Below are 26834 nucleotides of genomic sequence, written 5' to 3' on the forward strand. Positions count from 1 at the left end.
TCTTGCCTGCTGGCTGCCCCCATGGCTGTAGGCACACTGTGAGCCCAGCCCCTGCTCTGTGACTCCCTGCCATGGCAGTCTAGAGCTCTGAGCCAAAACAAACCCGTTTCGCTTATTTTTGTCAGATGTTTTAGCAATATGAAAAGTAAGACACTGTGTGAAAATTCTGTGCTTCTCAAAAGTCCACTAATTTGATCTCTCCCCTAATTTGTGTGCTCTCTCTCTACTCCTCTCTCTCTCCTATCTCTCTCTCTCTCTCTCTCTCTCTCTCTCTCTCTCTCTCTCTCTCTCTCTCTCTCACACACACACACACACACACAGGGGAGGAGAGGAGAGGAGAGGGTGCTGTGAGCACCTGGGACCCACACGGGACCTCAGGTCCAAGCCCATTTTACGACACCATTCGAAGATTGTGTTTTTGACTTAGTTCTTGCTGTTGACATCCCTGGAGCTATACTACTGTTTTCTTATTTGAATGAGAGAGAAATCTGGAATGATTTGATACTGTCCCTGAACCACCCACAGTGTGCCCCTTGATGCCCCTGTGCTGTGCCTTGCGCCACATGCTGCATCTGATGTCAGCTCCTTGCTTCCGGAGACCCAGACAGAACCGAGAATCCAACAGGACTCCCCTAGAGCCTGTGCTGCCAATTGACTCCTGCGCAGGGGAGATTACTCGAGCTGAGGCAAGATGGCCTGTGAGGCAGCCATGGTTCACCCTGAGCCCAGCCAACAGCCAGGCAACCTGGCTCAAGGGAGCTTGAGACACCTAGTAAGATGCTGAGCCTGCGCAGGGTCTAAGTTCAAAAGCATCCCATTTGTCCTTGATCTACTAGGATTTCTCTACAGCACCCCATGCTGCCAATTGTTTTATCTTTTTCTTTCTTTCTTTTCTTCTCTTTTTTCCCCTTTTTCTTTTTACTACTTTTGTGCCATGACTTCCTGGAGATTTCTTCTCCAGTAGAGAAAACTTGCAGTAGAGTCCCCTCCTCTACAATGACACAGGGAGACAAAGTAACAAATATATACAGACCCTGGAGAGCTTGAGAAAAGTGGATTAAGGCGGGCATGGCGATGAGCACCTATAATGCCATTGCTTGGGGAAGTGGAGGCAGGAAAATCAGAAATTCAAGGTCATCCTCTGTTACAACAAGAGTGCAAGTCAGTGCATGTCCCATGAGGCCCTATCTTAAAGGAAAGAGGAGGTGGAGGGAGATGAGGAGGAGAAGAGGGTTATGTAGATATAAAAAGCCATTGTATTAAAGCCAAGGGGACCACAGAACTGAGTGTGTCCTTCATCTTCAAAACCTCCTGAGCATCGGCCCATTTCAGTGGTCAAGAAGGCAATTATGGTATGTTTGAGCTGTGCTGTTACAACTGAGTTATAACTGTTGTAGCTGAGACTAAAGAACTGGTCACAACAGCATCCGCAGTGTGCCAAGCGCTTTGGTCATCCTCTTCACAAAGATGGTACCATTGAAAGAGCAGAGTCCAGGGAGACTTCATGGTTCTCATGATTCCCATGATTACCCAGCCCCTACAAATCCAATAACTCCCAAATATGTCTCCTCCATACCTACAGGAACGAGGCACAGGCACAGAGCACAGGGTTGACGGTAGATGTCCGTGACATCAGGATTCACTACTTTTGCTGATGACACCCACCCTCCATTTTTCCCAGACCTGCTCTCTGAAAGGTAGAGTACCTATTCTCCCTTCCCTGGTCAAGAACGATGGGCCCCCACTTAGCTAACAACTCTCGCCTGTGGTCACAGTCCAAGCATTGGGCTCACAGTTCCAACCAGGCTAACTGGATTTTCCTTCTAGAGCTGTGAACTGAAACTGGGGCAGAGATGCCTCTCCAGTTCACAAGGGTGACTAACTCATAAGCTGGGGGCTTCCTGGGGCCAGTCTGCCTTAGAGAGGAAGATCACTCAAAAAAGTCTTGTCTGCTGTGGTGAAGAACCTGTAAGCAAGTTCCAAGCCACGCAGACTTCCATGGTGACGGCTGTGTCAGAAAACTAAAGCAAAACTAGAAGCCATAATGTGTGTGTGTGTGTGTGTGTGTGTGTGTGTGTGTGTGTGTGTGTGTGTGCGTGTGTGTGTAAGAGGGGGGGTGGACAGAGGGATGGAGGGAGGCAGACAGACAGAGAATGTTTAATGCATAACTTCAGGTTCTATATCTAGCCATTCCTGAGGTTGACCCCATCTACTTTTTTCTTATGCCACTGAATATCAATCGGTATATCTGCTTCCTTTTAAAATTTTTAATTTTGAGTCAATAATGACCTGTTATTTTGATGTTGGTGGCTGTAGTGTATTTGTCTGTTTCTCTTCTTTTGGTTTTATTGCAGTGACATTATTTGTTTCCTACATTTTCTTGGGTGTAGTTGTTTTTCTTCTAGTATCTTTTGCAATGGTGGGTTTGTGCATAGATATTGCTTAAATTTGATTTTATCATGGACTATTTTTTCTTTGTCTATGGTGATTGGAAATTTTGCTGGGTACAGTAGTCTGAGTTGACATCTCTAGTCTCTTAGGGTCTGCAAGGTGTCTGCCCATGCCCTTCTGGAATTTAAAGTTGAGAAGTCAGGGCTGATTCTAATAGCTTTGCCTTTAACCCTTACATGGAATTTCCCCTGCATCTTTTACTACTTTTTTCTTTGCTCTGTACATTTAGTGTTTGATTATGCGGTACGAGGATTTTGTTTTCTGGTCTAATCTATTTAGTGTTCTGTGTTTATATGGATCTCTTTGGTTGGGAAATTTTTCTTCTATGATTTTGTTGAAAATATTTTCTGGGCCTTAGAGCTGGGAATCTTCTATTGCTATTTTTCTTATGTTTGATCTTTTCATAGTTTCTTGATTTCCTGGATGTTTTGTGGCAGGGATATTTTAGATTTAACATTTTCTTTGACAAATGTACCAACTTCTTTGACTGTACTGTCTACACCCTTTCCTCTAGTTCTTGTATTCTGTTGGCCATGCTTACCTCTGTAGTTTCTATTATCTCCCCTAAGTTTTCCATCTCCAGAATGTCCTGTTTATGTTCTTATTATTGTTTCCACTTCCATTTTCAGGTATTGAACCATTTTATTCATTTACTTCACTTCTTTGTATTTTCCTATATTTGAACAATTCGCTCATTTTCTCTTTATTAAGGGTTTCTATCTGTTTGGTTGTATATTCCTGTGTTACAGGGATTTATCCATTTTCTCTTTCAATGCCTCTATCATCTACACAAGCATATATTTAAGTCAATTTTTGTTCATTGCAGTTGTTAGGGTATCCTAGGCTGCTTGCAGTGGGATAGCTGAATTCTGGAGGTGCCATATTGTCCTTTCTTTCGTGGTCTGTGTTCTTATGCTAGGAATGTCTGGTTGTTCCTGGGACAGCCCTCCTGGGGATGATGAGTGAGGCTGTGGACAGGCTGCTGGATATTATGGAATAGCCTGCATTCTCCTCAGGTGGCTGTATTCCTAATAGATGCACAGTCAGGGGGTTGGAGTGCCAATGTCTAGTCTGTGTGCTTTTGAGGACCAGCAGGTCTCTTCAGGGACCCAGCAGCCATCTTCTCACTGGTGAATCAACCAGCACCAGCAGCCCTGCCTCTCTCTCCCTTGCTCCATGGTCTCTGAGCTGAAGCTGTTCTTATGGGACGAGATCTGTATGCTTCTGAGGTCTGGCTGGTCTCTTCAGGGAAGGCCGACAGAGCCATCCATCTGAGTCTGCAACCATTTCCTTAGATAGGGTGGCCCGAGGTTGGGACCCAGCATCTGTGAACCCGGGAGCTTTCCCCTGGGCTACAGGAATAGCCAAATGGCCAGAGACTAGCACTGCTAGTTCTTAATCACTTTGCAGTCACTTTTGGCCTGCTTCTCAGGAGCCAAGTGCACTGGGTACGGCCATCTTGGATCTCCCCGGTGGTGAGTTTGTAATCCCAGGCCACCTGTCCTCTGGTAGTGCAGTTGTCTCAAGATTAACCTTTTCTCTCAAAATGGGCTGCTTTCTTTAACCCTGTCACCATGCATGGCCTCCCCCCTCCTCTTGGCCACCCTCCTTGCTCCCCCATCCGACCCAGGAGATTGAAACCACAAGTGTGTGGTGCTATGTGGATCTGAGATCTGCCTTCTACCCAGGTTTAAATATTTCATTCTGCTGGAAGCTCCTGCTTTCTTGCTCAGTCCTCGAGTCTGAGCTTTGTATTTCTTTCTTTTTGGATGCTTTTGGCTTTATCCAAGTGATTCCATTTCTAACCCCAACCTCTCCAGTTGCATAACAAAATTCTACAAGCCTTTCAGAAAGGAGAGAATAGAGTCTCCTTTTGGCTTAACCTTTTCATTCATATTTGGTTCTCAGATGCCCTTCCTATCCACTTAAATTTTTACAACCTGCTCAACCATTACCCCAAAATTTTTGAAACAGAATATAGGAAAAAGAAGAGGAGAAAATAGAAAATCCTCTCTGGGAGCAAAGTAAGAAGGAACCCAGTATCAGGAGCCACAATAAATGGTTTTGCTGATGTCTTGAAGCAGAATAGTCATTGCTTCTTCCCTTGTGGCAATAGAAACCAAGCTTTCCATTTTGCCTAGCTGCACTATGTAACAGGGCATCTGAGCTACTTTACTGGATTCTTGTATCCACTATCTTTCTCCACCACAATTCCTTCCAACCTCACAAACACTAGATAGTCAAGAAAGGTTAGAGATGGAGGTGGGGCATAGATCTCTGTAGACTCCTTCCTGCTGATTAGGGGCACCGAGTTCCTTGGGGAAAGTCCAATCTCCATCATTACAAAATCTCCAATCAGCAATGTAGCTGTCTAGCAATCCATCCAGCAGGAACAGCAGGGACCAGCAGCTGCAGGGGAAGCAGCAGCCACCAGTAGCCCTCTTAGGGCTCCCCCGTTTTCCCCTCTCACCTACCCAGAACTCTAAAGGCAATGTATCTACAGATGCCAACAATTATGCCCCTCCTACAGAATGAGATTGTAGCTAGTGGTTGTGGAGAATCTGAGGCAGCCCCATTTCTCATAGAAGGGGTTAAAACAAAAACATATTCTTATAACTGGATATTTACAGAACCCAAAATTCTCACTAAAATAGCACACCTATGATCCCAGTCACTGAGGAAACTGAGGCAGACTGCCTCAGCTTTCAGGCCGGCACAGGCTACACAGTAGCAGACCAGCCAACGCAGAGATGCACATAAAAGACCCTGTATGAAAATTGCAAAAAGCCAATTTACCAATGTTATTTTATTTCCAACATAAAAGACATCTTGCAAAGATTTGGGCATTGGGGGCACGGGGTTACTGGTTACTGTCAGGAGAACTCATCCGTATGTCCTGTTCTCTTTTGTCCAGGATCATCTGCCTTGGCTTCTGACAGGTGACGGGTCCCATGCTGCAGAGAGGTAAGACATCCAGGTGACTCAGTGCTAACAATCTGGGATCACCTTGACAGACCACAAACTAAATCTAGTGAGCATTAATAAGGTTGCCGAAAGCTTGGCCTAGTGGGCTCGGTCAACAACCCAGCATCCTTAGCAGAGCACCCTAGTGTCCTTGGCCACAACCGCATGTCATATTCTCCTACATCTTGACCACCATGATGCAGAAAGGAGGTCAGGCCTTCCAAAGGGCTCCCTGGAGCTTGAACTGACTTATGCATACTTATCACTATTTTTGCCTAGTGTGTATACAGACACATGTACTTATGTGTTTACTTGTATGCTTATGCATGTGTGATTTGGTATACATGCACATGTGTGTTCAAATTTAAGCATGTGTGGTACATGTGTTCAGTCTCAAATGTCACTTCCCAGGCTCTCTACACCTTCTGTTTCGGGCAGAGACAGTCTCAAGACCATGGAGGTTGAGACACACCTATCTGACTAGGTGGTGGGGACATGTGCCTTCAATCAGGAGGCAGAAGATTGACATCTTGGTGAGTTCTAGGACAGCCTGGTCTATACCGTGAATTCTAGGATAGTCAAGGCTAACTAGAGAAACTCTGTCTGAAAAAAACCAACAAAAACGTAAAAAAGGAGATGCACCTACCTCCATCTCCATGTGCTGGGTGACAGGCTTCATTCAGGCAGCGTGCCAGCTCTTCTCCTTACAATCTGGAGAATTAACTCACCTATCACACGGGATGGCGGCACGGGATGTTCAGACTGGCCGAGTCATCCTCCCAGCCCGCCTGTGTTTCTAAATCTTACCCAGGGTGTGGAGTTCACACTATGACTTGCAGCCCAGCCATCTCTCGTTATGGAGAGCAGGGGCAGGGACAGCAGAGAGTATCAATGCATCTTCTTCCAGGGACATGCCGCTGGCAGCCTAAGTATGAAAGGAACCATCTTCCTTCATATTGGTCTGGATGAGAAACAGGAAGGAAGGAAAGACAACAAATCCTATTAGATGGGGAAACAGAACAAGCTCCTCCCCAGCCCCTCTTGTTGTCATGAATTGAAGCAGGGACTCCAGCAAAGCAGGTGCACTGACACAGTGCTGCTCTAGAAAGGCCCCAGGGGGAGGTACCACCTCAGGGTTTGTGAGAGGGTGCTGGGCCAGCAGCTTTCCTGCCTTCCTTATTGGGCTAGGTGGGGGTCTCCATGCTCTGCAAACCTTCCTCCCCACTGCCTCCCACAAGATCATCAGGGAGTACTGTCTGCACAGCTCCCCACTGCCTCCCACAAGGCCATCATGGAGCATTGTCTGCACAGCTCCCCACTGCCTCCCACAGGGCCAGCAGGGAGCAGTGTCTGCACAGCTCCCCACTGCCTCCCACAGGGCCAGCAGGGAACACTGTTTGCACAGCTCCCACTGCCTCCCACAGGGCCAGCAGGGAACACTGTCTGTACAGCTCCCCACTGCCTCCCACAGGACAAGCAGGGGGTACCTACTGAGCATCTCACCTCTGAGCAGTAGGGAACAACTCAATGCTCAGGCCAATTCCAGACGTGAGCCCAGGAAAGCATTATTGCAAATCTGGACACCCAGTTTTCTTCTCTCCGTCCTGTAAGACTTTGGTCCACAAAGAACATCTGGTTGTCATAGCCACTATGTCACTCATTTCTAAGATTTGGGTGGTGCTGGTGCTTGTTTTTCAATAGAGTGCTATGCATCCTAGACTGACCTTAAACTCTGTGCTGGAAGATGACCTCGACTGCCTGATCCTCTTGTCTCTGCCCCTAATTCCAGGATTTGGGGCATGCATCACCTCAGTTTGTGTTATGGTGGTCCAGAAAGAACCAGGGCCTCCGGCATGCTAGGCACACCACACCGAGCTATAGCACTAGGCCGGTTGCTCACTTGTTGTTTTAGAGTAGGGGTCTCACACTCCCATCAAAGCTAGACTACAGCTCCCTATATAGCCCAGGCTGACCTTGAACTTATGGCTAGTCTCCTGTCTAAGCCTCCAGAGTCCTGGGATTCCAGGCATACAGCTTCACCCTAGCTCTAGCATCTAGTCCTAAGAAATATCCACCACCTCCCTAGAACTGGCTAAATGTGAGGGGATGTGATCGCCCAAGGGCTGAGGGGACTAGACCTTCAAACAGCAGAGGGGATGCTCAGTCTTCCTGGGTTTGTCAGGGCTTCTTAGTGGCTTCTGCCTTCTTTTCTCTCCGATGCTGCTACATAGAGGAATCCAATGAGATTAACTTAAGGGCTGCTAGTCAGAACACACAAAGGACATAGTCCTGAAAACGGGGCACACCGACCTGAGATTTCTTGATAGGACATGGCACTGGGAAAGCCTCTTTCCCTTCTTCCCATCAAGCTCACAGCTCACAATCTTCGGAAGAGGGAAGTCTGGCTAGACCTCATATATGTAGTGCTTCGTAATACTCCAAGTAGGAAAAAACAGGTAATCTAGAAAGGAAGAAAGAGGCCGGGCAGTGGTGGCACATGCCTTTAATCCTGCTACTTGGGAGGCAGAGACCGGCAGATAGCTCTGAGTTCGAGGCCAGCCTGGTCTACAAAGAGAGTTCAGGACAGTCAAGGCTACACAGAGAACCCCTGTCTTGAAGAAACGACAACAACAACAACAACAACAGCAAAAACCAAATGAAGAAGAAGAAGAAGGAAGGAAGGAAGAAAATAAAAAAGAATGAAAACACAAGGCCAGTGGAGCAGAGCTGTAATTCCATAGAAGGAATATAGAAGCAGGAGGATCAAGAATTCGCGGTCTTCCTCAGCTCCATAGGAAGCCCCAGGCTAGCCTGAGCTACAGGAGTAGTCAGACTACTAGCTGGGACAGCTCTTGTCCAGTGTGCAGGAAGGCCTGGCTTTGTTCCCCAGGACCAAGAAACAAGGCTTGGTGGGTAAATCCTGTAACCCCTACATTTGATAGCTGAAGACATAAGAGTTAAAAATTCAAGGTCATCCACAACTACATAGATGATTAAAAAAAACAATCAAAAAGGCTAGGAACACAGTTATATCTCTGAGGATCAGTAGGCTGAAGGCAGGAGGATCAGCAGCCCTTGGCAGCCTGGATTGTACACAGAATACTGGAGTAAATTCAACTGAAGGGGAAGAAAAGGCTATCTCACTGGAAGGTAATGACAGGTCACCTTGGGAACCAAGTTATGTGGTTTGACAAAAAAAGAAAAAAGGGAAATGAATATAAAGTATAGACATTAGTGAGAAGGAAAGGGTAAGGCCAGGTTAGAAAACTTTAAAAGGAATATGTGTATTTGTGCATGGTCCAGGCATGACCACAGAGGTGAGGTGTGTGTGTGTGTGTGTGTGTGTGTGTGTGTGTGTGTGTGTGTGTATCCTCACACTGAGCACACACCTAGGCCAGGAATATTCATCAAATGCTTTCTCACCATATTTTTTGAGACAGTGTATCTTAGTCACCTCAGGCTGCAAGCTTCCACATCTACCTCTCTTCACTAGCAGGCCTAAGAAGACAAGGATGCTGGCATGTCAGCTTTTCACAAGGTCCTTTCCTTGCACTCTTCCACTTTACCTACATCTCCCTCACCCCGGGGTCCAGATCGGATGCTTCCAAATATTTATAATTTGCATATTTTTCTACATTCCACTCAGCCTGGACTTATTCTTGCCTACACTGGCCTTGAGCTTTTCATGCTTGACAGGACAGAGTGGTTGAAATCTGGAATGTTTGCCATTGGAAATTAGAGAGAGGCAGATGAGGATCCTGCTCAAGAGCATCTTTGGCTACAAGGTGGAGTGCCTGAGCTATGAGACCCTGACTGAAAGCCAAATGCTGACAGTGTTCCAGTGCTCCTAAGGGGAAACTGAGGGAGCAGGGTCCTCAGGAAGGAAAAGCCAGCCTGGTCTACATTGATGTCATTTCAGCCCAAGTTATTGATTGAGACTGTGTGAAACTTAAAACCAGTAAAGAAAACAATTCCCAGTAATACTGTTCTTCCTAAGGAAGGAGAAAGAACCAATGTCAGAAAGGAAAAGGGAAATGTGCACGTGACACCTTAGCAGCACTGTCAAGGAATAGAAGCCCACTTGGATCTCTTGTAGGTGGAATGTGTTCTTGTCGCTGGCATCTGTGAGTCTGTTATTCAGAGTGAGTTATTCAATGCATTATGTTTTAATTTTGTGTGTCTATTTCTACCACTTGTGATTTGTATTTTCTGTTTGCATTGTGGGTTCGTCACTTAAGGTCATCTTCAGTGTTAGGGTATTCCCTTTGGGTCCTGTTTAAGAAAGTGGAGCTTGCTGGCCAATGGTGGTGCAAGCCTTTAATGCTAGCACTCAGGAGGCAGAGGCAGGCTGGTCTCTGAGTTTAATGCCAGTCTGATCTACAGAGGGAGTTCCAGGACAGCCAGCCCTACACAGAGAAACACTGCCTCAAAAACCCAAAAACAAAAAAAGAAAAAGAAAGAAAATGATAAAGAAGGAAGGAAAGAAGGAAGGAAAGAAGGGCTAAAGAGATGGCTCAGAGGCTAGGAGGACCGAGTGCTCTTCCTGAGGTGCTGAGTTCAATTCTCAGCAACCACATAGTGGTTACCACCATCTATAATGTGATGATGCCCTCCTCTGGCCTGCATGTGTACATGCAGGTAGGCCAGTGTAGACATAATAAATACATCTAAAAAAAAGAAAAGAAAAGAAAAGAAAATGCAAAAAAGAAAGAAATGCTAGAGCAGCTGAGATATGCCAGGAAGTTGCTTATGTACACGAAGAGACAGAAACAGAGACAGACTGACCAGGACGCTCCATATTCTGTGCACGGAGGGCAGGGAGCAGTCCAGTTGTTTTAGGGGATCGAGATGCCTGGCCAGCTCTCCTTCCAGGCTGAAGGAGTCTCCTAGATGTTCCCCTGGATTTTGGGTGAGAAGCTCATCCTGGTCCAGTGGCTGAGGCCAGCAAAGAATCCTGTGGAATGGACTTCCCATAGGTGTGCATGGTGGGTTGGGAAGCATGAGACCCTGAGGTGCAATCCCCACCCCAGAGTGTAGTAAGATACCCCTCTCTTCTCTGATTAGGCTAGTGAAATATCCATCCTGTGAGCTTTGCATCACTCAGAGGACAGAGCAGATTAGAAACATGGTTGGGTTTTCACAGTAGGAACACTATCTGGACATGTTGAATCTAGAAAACCCCATAGGACAACTATGCCAGGACCCTTGTTGCCCTGGGACACTTTGACAGATGCACCATCCATGTCAGTTACACAGACTTCTTTGTCACTCCCACAGTGACCAATTCCAGCACTGGCTAGGGAGAACGGCACAGAAGATAAAATCTGGCCAATGTGACAGTGGGATGGACAGGGAAGGCTTTCCAGAGCTCTCTCAAAGGCTGTGCAGTGTTGCTTACCTGTGCAATCCTATGCAACCTGCCAAGTCTCAAGAAATTCAAGCAACTTTGTGCATTTGTCCAGCTGATTGCAGGCTCCAGGTGGAGCCCTGAAGCTGGTGTGAGGCAGGGCTCACAGCAGGGTCCTGCTCCGTCACAAGGGTCTCTAGTTCAACCCTGGTGACAACCTCTCCCACAGCTTCATGCTGTGGCACGTGTTGGTGAGTGTGGGATGGAGTTTCCAGTGTGACTGGTGGTCCTGAAGGAGCAAGCACAGAGAGGCAGGATGTGAGGAACTAGAGGACAGACTTGATGGCAAGAGAGGGCACAAGTGCCCTTGATGTCACTCCACAGCTGTGAATTTCCCAAGCTTCCTTCTGAGTCGCGTCCGAGGACTCAATGAAACCTGTAATGGCTTAGGGGTGTGTGGGAGTCTCTGGCTAAAGGACAGCGTGAGGCTGCCCTCTAAAGGAGTCCCATAGGGGCCCTGGTAGGCCTCATCCTCAACCTGGAAACCCATCTTGGGCAGGTGGGACAGGCTGACTAGGAACTACCTGTGTGGGGAGAGAAGTCTCACCTGGTGGAAAAGATCATGTTTCCTGCCAAGAAACAGGGAGCAAAGGACAAGTCACTACCCTAGGGAAATCCCTGACTTTTACAAAGAGTCAGGGACAAGGCAAGGGGTAATGTTGCACATACAGCTTTAGGGTACCTCTGCACCCCATCCTCCTCTCTGGGCAAGACCCAGTGGCAAGCCAACTCCTGCTGCTGGGGATTTTACCTGCACAGATCTGCGCTGGGGTGGACAGCTCTCCCTGTGCATCCGGGATCCCTGAGCACACTGGCTCCTGGACATCTGGCCTGGCTTCCCCGCAGGGCGTTCCGAATCTCAGCCAGGCCGATCCCTAACCCATGGCTCACAAGCCATGGAGCTGGGGCTTGTCCTCTTCAGGACTTCAAAGCAGAAAGACATGGGTAGGAGACTCTTAGTGACTTAGAAACACACAGGACTTACTGCACTGGCCCTGCAGCACCCCACCGCCTCTCCAAGGAACCTTTGCTTCCTGTGGCCATGTCCCCGCCTCCTCCTCTCCCTGCTTTGGTCAGCATCTGTGCTGTCCACTTTCTGCTCAACAAGCCTGAGGTCACACTTGATGGGTTTCTATGGGATTGGTCTTTCTGAATAACCAATGATTAAGTGGACAAGTGGGCACAGTCTTCATGTGTCCCAGAGGCCAGGTAGGAAAAGGTATGGAGAACATGAAATGAATGAAGGCACCCACCTGGTTCTGTGGGTGACTCCACGATCTTTTTCCTCTGGAGTCCTATTCTTAGAAGAGGCATGCCTTCTCTCAGTAGGGGGCAAACAGCAGCACAGCCGCCTGAGGCCATTCACGATTGTCTTCTTCACCCTTTTCCAGCGGCGACGCCGGGGCCTGGAGGAAGCTGCCTCGCTATCCTGAGGCTGGCCATGAGTGATGACCTCTTCCTCCGTTATGGTCTCTTCATGGGTGATGATCTCATCTTGGATGGTGTTCCTTCCCTGGAGGATGTCCTTTTCCAGGCAGACTATCCTTTCCTCAATGAAGGCCTCTACCTGCTTGAATGCCTCTTTCGTGGTCATAACACCTTTGGGAGTGATGGCCTGTTCCTCCATGGGGGCCTCTTCACAGGTGGTATATAATTCCTGTTCCTTCTTGGGGGCCTCTTCACAGGTGGTATATAATTCCTGCTCCTCCTTGGGGGCCTCCTCACAGGTGGTATATGATTCCTGCTCCTGCTTGGGGGCCTCTTCACAGATGGTATATAATTCCTGTTCCTGTTTCGGGGCCTCCTCACAGGGGGTGTACGATTCCTGCTCCTGCTTCGGGGCCTCTTCACAGGTAAAGTATGATTCCCACTTGATATTATCTTCCTGTGTGAGGGTTTTTGACTCCATGCAGGTCATGTTCAGCCATTTGACCCCAGAGGAGGCAGGTGAGACTTTTGTACTGGCATCTTCTATCATGTCGCAGAGTTTCTCGCGGATACTGCAGGAGGGCATACAGTTCTCTGTGTGAGCTATAGACTCATTCTGGTCTGGTCTACCAGAGTTGGTTTTTAGACATAGCGAGGCCTGGGAACTTGCGTTCAGGCTTCCACATAAGCCAATCATGGAGTGTGACAAATTCTCCTTTATTTGGGAATTAGTCACAGAGCAGCCCAGGTGGGATACATGGCGATGGTGGGTCCTCTTTGGCTGGGAGCACAGGGTGGCAGGTATGGTATGGCTTCTGCCACCCTGCCTGGAATAATTCTCCTCCTTTTTCTCCTGGGCCTTAGATGGGCCAGGCTCAGGCTCAGTAGCTCTCCTTAGGAAACCTGGGACAGTGTGAAGATCTCCCCCTTGATAGACAGTGCCTGGCTGCCTGGGTTTCATGGGGTTGGCCTGATGGTGGCAACAGTGTTCCCCAGGTGACTGGGGTTGCAGTATCGGGCAAGTTGCAATCACCTCAATGTGTTGTTCTTGGTCTCCTCTAGACTGGATGCCTTCTTCAGGCTCATACAACGTATCTCTCAAAGGCCCGCCAGTCCTCGGGCTTGTGGTGCCCAGGAGACTGTGAGCCTCTCTGCCCCTGAGCATGAAGCACCCCATGATTTGGTCGATGGTGGGCCTCCTGGCGGGATCGACCACGAGCAGGTGGACAATGACATTGTAAATATATCTTGAAACATGCCGAGGAACGGTGAACATGGCAGAGCTGACCTGCTCCCTCAAGATTTCGAAAGAGCTATCTTCAAAGGGAAAGCACCCAGCCACCATGAGGAAGAGCAGAACCCCTAAGCTCCATATGTCGGTGGGGAATGGGTCATATTCCTCCACTCCAAAGAGTTCCGGAGCGCAGTAGACTGGAGTGCCGCAGAACCCCAGAAGCTTCTGTCCAGGACTGATGTGACGGGCCAGGCCGAAATCGCTCAGCTTGGCATTCCCCCTGCTGTCGATGAGAACGTTCTTGGCTGTTATGTCTCTATGGCAAATGTAATTGTCTTGGCAGTGCTGAACCGCCTGCAGTATCTGCGAAAAGAGTCTCCATGCCTCGCTCTCCTCTAAAGACCCCCGGAGGAGGATGTGCTCCATCAGCTCTCCCAGTACGGCAACCTCCATCACAAGGTAGGTGGTCTTTTGCGTCTGGACGACATGCAACAGCTTTACAATATTTGGATGCGAAATCAATTTCATAGTGCTGATTTCATTTGCAATGAGAGGTGCTGTCTTCCTGGTATTTCTAAGAATTTTTACGGCCACACAGGTCCTTGTGTCATGGTGTATGGCCAGTTTGACCTTGGCAAAATGCCCTTGTCCCAGGGTTGTAATCATTTTATAATCTCTCATAAAGGTCTTTTCCGTGGAGTTGCAGGCCTCCATTCCCTGCTTTATCAGGCCCTCCTTGATACGGCTAGAACCAAACTTGCAATGAGAAAGTTGAAACAGTCAAAATGGGGCCCAGGGAGATGTTTATAACTATGATTTCTAGATCCAAAAGGCAAAAATGAAAATAAAACGGGGGTCGGGGAAGAGGGAAAAGTGTCGCAAACATTTCAGATGACCTAAGAGGCACTCAGAATGCCTAGGACGACAGGGACAGAGCATGTTCAAAGCAGCAGACAGCAAAGCCCGCCATAGATCGGGTTGATAGGGATCAACTGCACACTGCAAGGACAAAACAAAGGACCCTAGAAACTGAGAGCTGCTTATTGGAAAGGACCCTGAGCTCAACACACCCTGGGAAATAAGGCACTGGTAAAGTCAGATTCAAGAGGAATTGATAAGAAACAGACACCCAGAAACCCAGCGAGTCAGGCCTAGGCAGTTTGCTCTGCAGCCCAGAAGCTGTGCTACTCCCGCAGAGGCCTTGGATTTGGTTCTCAGGACCAATGTCAGGTGCTTCTAACTGCCCTAATTCCAACTCTAAGGCATCCTAGATCTCTGGTCTCCTAGGAGACTCATACACGGGTGCCCACACACACAAACACACACACACACACACACACACACACACACACACACACACACACACACAAGTGCAATCACAGGTACTACATGTCACTTAATATAGTGATACAATTCTTTATAACTTGATTTATATAAACATGAAGGTTAGAAGTGGGCCTGGAAGTGTAACTACAGGTAGTTATGATCTGGCATGGGAGTGCTGGGTGTAGGACTAGGTTCTCTCCAAGAAGATTACATGCTCCTAAGTGCTGGACCATCTCTCCAGACCACATCACTCCTAAATAAATACGATTTTTAAAACCCAGGGTGTCCCTTTCATGAATTCGATAATGCAGATGAAATGGAGAAATTACTAGATATAATTTCACCTAGAGAAGACATTAAAGTGCAAGGAGAAGGTAAGAAGATTGAACTGTTTATGAAAACGAATCTTCATTAGATAGCACAGGACCAGGCAAATTTCGTTGGACCATTCCAGGCCCTTGAAGAACAATGTCAGACCTCCTAAAATTCCACAAAGGAGAAAGGAACTTAACAGTTCCCAAATCTTCATGCCATAAAGAGGGGGGAAAAAAACCAAAAGCCTAGCCAAAAAAATAAAATAAAATAAAATAAAATAAAATAAAATAAAATAAAATGCTACTTCACAATGAACATGGATGAGAAAATCCTTAGTTGTGCATAATATTTCTCCTAAATCAACAACATCAAAGTATGCCATCCTTTATGGAGCAGATATGCTCACAGCATCCTGTGAAGGAGTGCTCTGCATGCCCAGACAGACAAACAACAGAGAATAGGAACAGAATCAGGGGCAAGCATCCCACAGTCCTGGGCAGCCATAGGGAAGGACAAAAGTGTGGGATCTATGGACCTAACACAGCAGATTGCTTTACAGAGAAAGTAACTGTTCCTCGTTTTTTTCCTCATATGTGGAATTTGGGGGAAGGAAGCGGTCCTGAAGATAGAAGGGGCTACTGTGAATGTGGAGGAGGAAGTGGGAGAAGAAAGCACCACAGCACGGTTTGTCACGTGATTAGTGTGAGCAAAGGGCATTGCAGGTGTTCCTGTGTTTGTCATAACTCAATTGCTTATATGGTACAGTTATTCCATGCCTGGAAAAGGCTTAGAATATGAAGGGAAATAGACCACAATAAAGTAAAATAAGATAAAGAGTGAGGTAAGAATTCAAACCCATGGCACAAGCCAGTGAGGGCATATTCCTTCATCTCACCCCTCGGGAGGCAGAGGCAGGTGGATCTCTGTGAGGTCGAGGCCAGCCTGCTCTACAGAGTGAGTCCAGATGGCCAGGATACAGAGAAACCTTGTCCCGAAAAACTAAAGGGGGAAAAAAAGAAGAAAAAACAGATGGGAGATGATTTAGCACTTGAGACCACTGCCAGCTCTTCCAGAGAACCCAGGTTCGATGCCCAACAAGCACATGGTGGCTCACAAACACCTGTCCTTCCAGGTGCTGGAAATCTGACTCCCTCTTCTGAGCTCCAGGGAAGATACCAGGCAAGTGGTGCACAGACATCCATGAAGACAAAATACTCATTCACATAAACTAAAAACAGTCAAATGTTCTTTACCTTAGAAAAGAGAAGAGAGATACTCACTACGAGGAATTCCTGTCAGCTTCTGAAAGTGCAAGGAACAGCCCTCAGCAGCGCAGAAGTCCAGTCTCTCGCCAACTCCTCACCACCTTCTGCTGTGGAAGACAGGAGGCAGCCTCAGCCAGAGCCTTCAGTGGGCAGTGCCTATCATTCCTCACAATGGCTCTTTGTGAGGTGAGTGCAAGAAATGGACCGAGGAGGGCTGGGCACATCCCCCAACCCCCAGATTTCCTAACTTTCTGGACCCAAGACAGGAAGGCTGGTCTTGGGCAGTGGGGCAGTAGGGCCCTGAGGAAGCTGGTTTCACTCAAATGGCTGCCCCCAGTGTTGCCCAAGGACCCAATTCTTCCTGCCAGGCCCACTGACCAAGGCCCACATTTCCCCCAAATGGTGCCACCTTGGGGTAACAACTTTCCAACACTTGGTCCTTTGTGAGAGTTTTGACAGCCAGACTTTAAGAAGCACCCTTTTCACTTTAACAATCCATTGAGGAATCACAGGATTGGCAACAGGCTCCAGATCATTGGCCCTCTTCAGTTATGAGCTCTGATATCTCCTCTTAGTAAATGGACAGTGTTTTGCCTTTCACTTGGACCCCGGCCTTCACGACCACGTTGTCTACGATCATCATGTCTACGCTCAAAGTATTCCGTTTCACTTTCTCTAAACTCAGATTGATGTGTGTGCTGATGGGTGGTAGCTCCTGGCTATACTCGGAGTTGTGACAAAATACTGTTTCTCATGCTACCCCAGGGCCTGGGACTAACCTCTGTGGGGCTGAGAGAAAGATGATGTTATTATTCATCACATGATCCCCATTAGGCCTGAGACTTCTACCAAAGCCCAGGATACCAGAAGACAGTGAGCAGGGATGTTCAAAATAACCATGAAAACACCCATCAGCCAGAGAACTCTGTAGACAACAGATGTGGAGATGGAGCCATATCCTGGCCCTTCTGCTCTCAGACAAATTGCCTTAGTTCTGTCACTTCAATACAACAGAAATTGATGGCCCATGTATCTGGATGTTGGGGAGGCAAGATCCAGAACCCAGCTGATCGAGTGTGTAACATGCCTGCTTTAGAGCTCTATCCAGTGCTTTGTATGTTCCTGCATGGTCAAGGAGAAGCAGGACCTCAATTCTTAATATTGTAGCATTGGGATTGAAGTTCCAGGATAGCCTTGGTAGGACACACACACACACACACACACACACACACACACACACACACACACACCCCAACTTTTGTGCCTAGACACTTTTTTTGAGCTGTTTGGCCAGCAGAACTCAAGAGTGAAGGCTTGATCCTTTACTTCCAATTCATCGCCCCAATTTCCTGGCCCTGAGAACACACTAGCTTCATGTTATAATCGCCCTCCATAAGATAGAAGTTATCCCATGAAAGGACAGCTACAGGAAGGAGGGCGACAGAGGAGGTTGGCGGCACAGGCTATGGTAAGTCTCACCGGGGAAGTCCTGTCCTTTCTCAGAGAACAGGCTCTTTCTAGATCCACATTTATTATGACCTTGAAGTCTTTTCAGTTGCCTTCTTCCATTACTACGCTGAAGAGAATGGGATCTGACTCTTGTCTCCAGCCCTTGCATGGCGTCCTGGCTTCTGAACTACCAGGAAGATCCTAAGGCAAACAGCTCGGAGGCTGCTTTCTGCTAAAACAGGGACACATTGGCTCCCTTCCTTATGAGACCATCCAGTGTGTCTGTCAGTCCTCTGAACAGGAGTCCACATGACTTGGACTCTACTTGGAAAGTAAAAAGATGAACAGAAAAGGGAATCCTTGAGGGACTTGGAAGGGCAGGCAGCAGGCAATGAGATCAGGGGAATGTGTTCAACCTTCTTCTTTATATGTGTGGAAATGTCCCTGTGAGATTGCGCATGTTGTTAGTTAATACACTCTAATACATGTTTTTAAATTGTGATAGTGAAAGAAAATCAAAGTGGATTGAGATAAAGATTACAAGAATAAAAATGGGAGATTGTAAACAAAAACAAAAGTAACCACAATCAAACCTGAAACCAAGAAATGAGGAAATAAAAGCAAAAGCCAGATAACCAACAGCCTCCCAAGGAAACTCACTCTGCTGAGGTTCAAGGCTCTAGAAGTCCTAGTGGAGCTCAGAAGTATAGCGATTGCCAACTCTCCAACCGTCCATACAATCTACCCACAGCTACCACAGTTAAAGGACAAAACCTGGCCCCAGTGAGTTCTATTTATAGCCAGGTATCCATCATTCCTCACAATGGCTCCTTGTGATGTCATGGCAAGAAAAGAACCAACCATGTCTCCGCACCAACCACACTGATCTCCTCAGTTTCTGCCTTAAAGGTAGCCCGCAAGTAGGGACCTGAGCCAGTTAGTTGTACCCATTTTTCCTTGCTGCCTAGGACCCACTTCCTCCTGTAAGGCCCCACTCCCTAAGGTCCACACCCTCCCCACACTGTGCCAATGCTGGGGCCCAATGTTCAAACACATGATTGGGTGACATGTACCATCTAAAGCAACAGGCTCCAAGGTGTTGTCTGTTAGTGGGATGTGGACACTGACAGGCACCCATTAGGGGTGGAGAGCGTGCTTCCCTTTCCACCTGCTCCCTAACGCTAATGACTTTCTCCTTCCACAGCTCATCATATAGACACTCAAGGACACCCATTCCCTTCTCAGGTTAAGGAGAAGTGTATGGTGGCCTTGGGCTGACCTTAGGATGCTGAGATGGCTACTCTGTTATGAGCGAGTACATTAGGAGGTGACTGAGGGGGTGGTTCCCAGCAGTCTACGGGGGTGACCCTAGCTGAGATTCCTAGCAATGGGGCATATGGAGCCTGAAATAGCCACCTCCTACACCAGAGGGGACTTCCAGTGGAGGGAAAGGGACACCAACCCACCCACAAAGCCTTCAACCCCAAATTTGTCCTGCCTACTAGAATTGCCGGGAGGAAGATGGAGTATAGATTGATGGATTGGCCAACCAATGCCTGGCCCAGCCTGAGACCCACCCCATGGGAGGAGCCAACTCCTCTCACTACTGACACTCTGCTATGCTTGCAGACAGCAGCCTAGCTTAACTGTCTTCTGAGGGCCTTCAACCAGCAGAAGAGGGAAACAGATGCAGATACCCAGAGCCAAACAACAGGCCATGCTCGGGGAGTCTTGTGGAAGAATGCAGGAAAGGATAGAGGGAGCTGGAGGGGTCAAGGACACCACAAGAAGACCTACCGAGTCAACTCACCTAGGCTAATGGGGGCTCACAGTGACTGAACCAGCAACCCAAAGCATGCGAGGGCTGGACCTAGACCTCCTACATATATGTAGTAGAGGTGCATGCTTGTTCTTCCTGGGTGTCCCCTAACAAGTGAAGTGAGGGCTGTCTCTGACTCTGTAGCCTGCCTTTGGATTGCTTCCCCCTAAATGGGCTTCCATGTCTGGTGTCAGTGGGGGAGGATACACTTAGTTCTGCTGTGACATGATGCACCAGGGTGGCTTGGTACCCATGGGGGACCCCCTTTCTCTGAGAAGAATGGGAAAGGGAGTGGGGTAGGTGGTGTGAGGGAGGGAATGGGCAGAGAGATGGGAGGGGCCTGTGATCAGGCTGTAAAATGAGTAAATAAAAAATGGATAATTCTTAACTCAGCATTAACTGAAGCCCAGGAGGTTGGGCGCACCTGAGAGGGATTTTCCTTGGTTGAACTATTTGAAGTGGAGACTCACCCTAAATCTGGATCATTTGAGTCAGAAGATCCACCCTAATGAGCCACGCCTTCAGCTGGCAGCCTACATAGAGACACACAAGAAGGAATCTTGTGCTTTTCTGTCTGCTTGCCCTCCCTCTCACTGGCCAGTTCCTGGATTCTCAGCCCTCTCCTAGCTGGTGTTAGCACCCACTCCTGGATTCCAGTGTGGACTGAAAACTGGTGGCTCTCTAGGGCCTCCCTGGGATTCCAGCACCAGAGTGGTGCTGCTGAGTCACCCAGTGTCTTAGTCATTGTCCTGTTGCTGTGAAGAGACTCTATGTGCACAGCAGTGCAGGGAAGAGCAGAATTGAACTGAGGGCTGCTCACAGCTTCAGAGGGTGAGTGCATGATCATCATGGCAGGGAGCATGGCAGCAGGTATGCATGGCACTGGAGCAGGAGCTGAGAGCTTACATCTAGATCTGCAGGGGGAAGGAGAGGCAGGGAGGGAGGAAGAGGCAGAGAGAGCGAGGCAGGAGAGAGAGAGAGAGAGAGAGAGAGAGAGAGAGAGAGAGAGAGAGAGAGAGAGAGAAAGAGAGAGAGAGAGAGAGAGAGAGAGAACACACCTGGCCTGTACTTTTTGAAACCTCAATGCCCACCCCAGTGACAACATTCTGAACAAGGTCACTGTTACTAATCCTTCCTAAAGCCTAACTGGGAACCAAATACTCAAACTCAAAATATATGAGCCCCCAATGGCCCCCTGCAGTCTCATGCATATAGTCCTTCTCAGTATCCCTGAAGAATTGAGTTAATATACTGAAAATGAGCAAGAAAAAGAATTGAGCGATGATGGCAAAGGCCTTTAATCCCAACCTGTGGGAGGCAGAGGCAGGTAGATCTCTGAGTTCAAGGCCAGCCTGGTCTGCAGAACAATCCAGGACAGCCAGGTCGACATGGAGGATACCCTGTCTCGAAAGCACAAAGACAAAAACAAAACAAAAAGGCAGCCTGAATTGTCTACACAGCAAATCATCCTTCTCATGGCTGCAGGTGAAGGGGCCACACCCAGGTATTTTGTTTTATTCCTGACCTCTAAAAATGCCTCAGTGTTGATACATACACACAGACACACACACACACACACACACACACACACACACACATATATGTTGTTTACTTGTGTTTCAGAAGGTTGCCATGTCCAGATGATGACATCAGCAGATTCTGTTTGGCATGAGAGTCACCTACTCCAGCTTGTATCGTTCTAAGTTGTGTTTTCCTGTATAGATGAGAGAGCAATTCTATTTGTTCCTTCAATCTCTTTGTAAAACTGTGTCTTATAGCTCTTCAAAAATTACCCTTCCATCCCATTTTACACCCATCAGATATCTAGGAGAAGAAACTCAAGAGGCAGCACCTGCTGACAAAGATTAAGAGAAAGGGAAAGGCTCCTCCATTGCTGGTGGAAGTGCAAACTTGTACAACCACCTTGGAAATCTTTCTGGCGCTTTCTCAGAAAATTGGCAATAGCTTTATCTCAAGACCCAGCTATAGCACTCTTGGGAATATTCCTAAAAGATGCTCCCCCATACAACAAGGACATTTGTTCAACTGTTCATAGCAGCTTCAGAAACTGGAACAACCGACATGGCCCTCATCCAAAGAATTAATATAGACAATATAGTACTTTTTAACAATGGGATACTACTTAGCTATTAAAATCAAAGACGTCGCTGGGCATGGTGGTATATGCCTTTTATCCCAACACTTGTGAGGCCGAGGCAGGTGGATCGCTGTGAGTTAGAGGCCAGCCAGGTCTACAAAGTGAGTCCAGGACAGCGAAGGCTAACATAGCCTGTCTCGAAAAACCAAACGAAACAAACACACAAAGAAACAAACACCAAGGAAATCAAGCAATTTGCAGGCAAATGGATGGAACTAGAAAATATCATTCTGAGGTTGGTAATTCAGACACAGAAACACACACAGGGTGTGTACTCACTTTAGCCATATATATAGTACAGGAAAACCATACTACCATTCACAGACCCAAAGAAGCTAAGAAGACCCAAGGAGGCTGCTTGAATCTCACTGAGAAAGGGAATAGGATAGACAGTGGAAGTGGATGAAGAGGGGAAACAGCATGGCAGCTAAATGTATATCCCTGTAGAAGGAATCAGAGGACGAGCCATTCGATGGAACCCCAGAAACTGACTCAGGCCATGGACCTCCTAAAACAAACCTATCCCTGTAAACTAGCCTTGGCAACCCTGCTTCTGCTTGTGCGTGAGTGAGAGGGACTAGCCCTGGCAGCGTATTATTGTAATTCATTTTTATGTTTAAAAAAAGATGTGTTTATCATTATGTGTATAGTGTTCTGCCTGCAAGTACAGCTGAGGGCCAGAAGAGGGCACCAGCTCTTATTATAGAGGTTCCTGTGAATTGAGTTCAGGACCTCTGGAGGAGCAGTCAGTGCTCTCAGCCTCCAAGCTATCTCTCCAGCCCCCATGTTATTTTTATCTTATGTGTGTGAGTTGTCATGTCAAAGGGAAACTGTATTCCCCTGCCTTCCAGAAAGGACAAATGGCTCCCTGCAGTGCCTATTAGCACAGCAAAGTGCATGTTGGCCTTTAGGGTCCTTCAGTATCACAAGTACCTGCTACACATTTCAAAGTCCATGCATCCCCTAGCTTTTCTCACCTCCTCCCCAACATAAAGTCCTTCCAGCTGATGGGCTTCCTTCCACTCCACTAGTGATTCTCATAATCCTGCTATTTTGGCTACTCTGTATCTCTCTCTCTCTCTCTCTCTCTCTCTCTTTCTCTCTCTCTCTCTCTGTGTGTGTATGTGTGTGTGTGTGTGTGTGTGTGTGTGTGTGTGTGTGTGTGTGTGTGTGTATGGGTGTGTGTTCTGTTCCTATTTCTATCCCAGAGAGGTCAGTCTGTTGGCCACATTCAGTCTACTACTTCCTCTCTCTGTTCTGATCTCTCTCAGATGCCTCTGGATGTTCTCTCTCTCTGGGTCAGAAACACTTTTCCCTTAACTGTATCATGTACTGGTCTGCATGTATGTATGCTGTACACCATGTGCATGCCTGGCACCTGTGAAGGGCAGCGGAGAGTGCTAGACTCTGTGAGGCTAGAGTACAGATGGTTGGGAGCCATCATGTGGATTCTGGGACTTGCACCTGGGTTCTGTGCAAAAGCAGCAAGTGCACTTGACTGCAGAGCCATCTCTCCAGTCCCATTGCACTGGATGTTTCAATACAAGGTTTGGGGCCTCCCAGCACCCTGTGACTTTTTGTTTTTAAATAGTAAAGATTCTTTTCAGGCCAGTTGTGTTGGCACACACCTTTATTTTGTTTTATTTGTTTTTACTTTTTGCAATATTAACCTTTGGTTTTTTTCTTCCCTTTTTGAAGTAATTTGCTCAGATTACATCCCGATTGTTATCCCTCGCTTGTATCCTCCCATTTCCCCCTCTCCCTTTTTCCTCTTTTTCACGTTCCCTAGACATGTGACAGAAGGAAACCTCCTCCCCCACCATGTGATCTCAGCCTATCAGGTCTCATCAGGATAGCCTGATTCCACTTCCTCTGCTTGCCACCAGGCCTCCCCACCAAGGGGAAGTAGTCAACTAGGGGCACCAGAGTTCATGTCAGAGGCAGTTCCTGCTCTCCCCACAACCATGGAGAATGAGCTGTTCATTGGGTAGATAGGAATAGAGGGTCTAGGTTCACTGCGTGCATTGTCCTTGGTTGGCACAGGAGTTTGTGCAGCCCCCATGGGTCTCTATCTACAGCCTTGATGGTCTTCTTGTGGGGTTCCTGGACCCTCTGGGTGCTTCTGTCTCCCCATTCTTCCATAGCTATCTCACCTGGAGTCTAATAATTCCAGCACTCAGGAGGCAGAGGTAGGCTGATCGCTGTGAGTTCGAGGCCATCCTTGTCTACAAAGAGAGTTCCAGGACAGCCAAGGCTACTACACAGAGTAACCCTGTCATGAAAACCAAAACAAACAAACAAACAAACAAACAAACAAAAAACCAACAACAACTTTTCAAATTTAATAGAAAAGGAGCATTAAGACAGATTTCAGAAGAAATGTCCAGTAGTCATCCTTGCAGTGAAAGAAGCTGACACATGACAGACAGCCAACCTTTCAAGGAAGGAATCTCTGGGCTTGAGAGGTGGCTTAGAGGTTAAGAGCAGTAACAGCTTTTCAAGTGCTCTTCAGTTCAACTCCTGGCAACCACATGATGGCTCACAACATCTATAAGGAGATCTGATGCCCTCTTCTGGCGTGTAGATGCACATTCACATAGACGAGCATATAATAAATAAATAAAGAAATAAATAAATAGATCATTTTTTTAAAGAGAAGAATCTCTGAGCTCAGCAGTTTAGTGATGATTCAAAATATGAGATCAAGTTATAAGTAGAGTTGCTGTGTTCTTGATTGACAGGCAGCTGATCTTACTGTATTGCCCTGTGTCAGGGTTATCACGCAATAGGAGTTTAGCTGCTTAGTGAAGTGACAACACAAGTTATAAGTAGATGACTCTGGTTGCCTTGATCCAGGGATGATGGAAGGTGGGGAGGAGTGTGGCTAACACCTCTGTAGCTGCAGACCCAGCACTTACCGAGGAATTTCCATGTGTTCAGCATCTGGCTGCTCCCATAGTAAACCGTCCTTTGGGGTTTTATGGAGGCTTTATCACATCGGTGTCATTCACTAAATCATTGTTTACTAAAGATCGACTTGTCTTTAGCCTTTTGCCTCCTCCCCTGGGATTCAATGAAAGTCCTGACTCTGATTTACCTGGAGCAGCACCATCCTGGAGGTACATGGGGCTGCCAGCCCTCAGGTGAGAAGCACACCAGAAGACACATCTCTACAGATTCTAGGAAATGGAGCAGTAATTAGAGCAGAGAAATATTTGGTAATTTCAGAAAGCAGTATGAATCTGCAGAAGGAAAAAGGGGCAGCCTTGAGAAGGTCAGATACTGGAAACGTTGAGAAGATGGGCTGATATCTCAACTTTCTCACAGTCTGGCAAAATTCAGGAGGGGGATGCTTCCTCCACCCCCTTTTTTAAATCCCCTGTGTTTCCCAGTTTAGATGGATAAATCAGAGATTACAGGCAATGTGTTAGAGGCGCAAAGTGCTGAGTGGAGCTTATAACTGTAGGGGACAGAAGTCAGGCTGAGACAGAGAAAGGTTTCCCCCACATAAGAAGAGATTCTGAGGGAGGAATGGACTCTCCATATTCAAATCCTGGAGCTTTTGTCAGGCCACCACAGAGCCCAAGACAACAGGGGTGATGTCAGTGTGGCTGGAGACTCAGGGACCAGGCATAGCAGCAGGTGACATCACCACCCAGGAGACCCAGTGAGGTCAGACTCTAGGGAGGCCTCTTCATAGTCCCCAGCCATGGTGGAGCCGCAAACCCAGCAAGAAGGCGCAGAGTTCCCTTCAGGTTCAGCTTGTGTTCTTCCCAGTGCCTCCTGCCTGCACAGGCCCTTCCCAGTGTGTGAGGAGAGCCTGAAGAAAGGGGGTTGATGAAGCAGGAAGTCTAGACCTTGGGGAAAGACACATGTCCCTGTTTATTTGCATCTCCTAAAGGAGCACCTCTGCCTAGAGGCTGTATGTGACTAAGTGACTGACTCTGGAGACCTGATTTGGGCCAACTGAGTTTACCAGCAACGCCCACTCCCAAGCCCCTCTTGCCCCTCCTACTCGCTCTCCTCCGTCCCCTACCCACACAGCTAACTTCAGGAAAGCAACTTGGGGAAGAAAAGATGTATCTGGCTTCTGCTTCCAGATCATTGTTTGTCATAGAAGGAAGCCAGGGTAGGAAAGCAAACCAACAAGGCAGGAACCTGGACCAGGGGCTGATGTAGAGGCCATGAAGAGTGTAGCTTACCAGCTTGCTCCTGACAGCTCGCTCAACCTGCTTTCTTACAGCACCCAGACCAGTAGCCCAGGGGTGGCATCAACCACAGTGGGCTTGGCCATCCCACACCAATCAGAAGAAAATGCCCTACAGGTTTGTCTACAGCCCAGTCTTATGGAAGCATATTAGGTTCGCTCCTCTCAGAGGACTTTAGCTTGCCTCAAGATGACATAAAGGAGCCTGTTTTTGCCATAGGTCCTTTAAAGGCCTCTAGATGACTGAATTGACTTTACCTTATTTCCTGAATCCCCTCTGTGGTGGTTTGAATAGTTATGGGCTCCATGGAACTCATTCATTTGAATGCTGGGCCCAGAGGGAGTGGCACTATTGGGAGGTGTGGCCTTAGTGGAGTAGGTGTGGTCTTGTTGGAGGAAGTGCATCACGGTGGGGGTGGGCTTTGAGGTCTCAGAAGCTCAAATCAGTCTTCTGCTGCTTGTGGATCAAGATGTGGAACCTTCAGCTCCTTCTCCAGCACCGTGTCTGCCCGCAGGCTGGCATGTTTTCTGCCATAACAGTAATGAAACAACAACCCGAAACTATAAGCGAGCCCCAATTAGATATTTTCCTTAATAAGGGTTGCTGTGCTCATGGCGTCTCCTCAGAGCAACAGAACACTGACTAAGACGTCTTCCTACTCTACTGTAGCTCTGGCTTTGCTCTCTTTCTCCTCGCTTCCTACAGCCTCCCTGTTTAAATCCCAACCTATCAAATTATAACAAACGCCTCTCTAAACTTCTTCCTCTGTGGTCCATAAGGTTCATAATTGGTAATTTTTTTTTGATCTAG

At 47.6% G+C, this 26834-nt stretch overlaps 2 long non-coding RNA genes across 2 annotated transcripts in view; one reads left to right on the forward strand and one right to left on the reverse strand.

Moving 5' to 3' along the window:
* Nucleotides 1–1587: 1587 nt before the first annotated feature.
* LOC311587934 lies at nucleotides 1588–13602 on the forward strand. The gene is made up of 3 exons (XR_014776022.1): nucleotides 1588–1697; nucleotides 5366–5415; nucleotides 13313–13602. It is a non-coding gene; the product is annotated as an uncharacterized lncRNA (long non-coding RNA).
* LOC311587923 overlaps nucleotides 5255–26834 on the reverse strand; it is a 32608-nt gene continuing 11028 nt past the window's right edge. Inside the window, exon 4 of the long non-coding RNA XR_014776012.1 lies at nucleotides 5255–5405. This is a non-coding gene — a long non-coding RNA (uncharacterized lncRNA). The remainder of the gene's footprint in view (nucleotides 5406–26834) is intronic.

Source organism: Acomys minous (assembly GCF_964271855.1).
Source record: "Acomys minous genome assembly, chromosome: 17".
Classification (NCBI taxonomy): Eukaryota; Metazoa; Chordata; class Mammalia; order Rodentia; family Muridae; genus Acomys; species Acomys minous.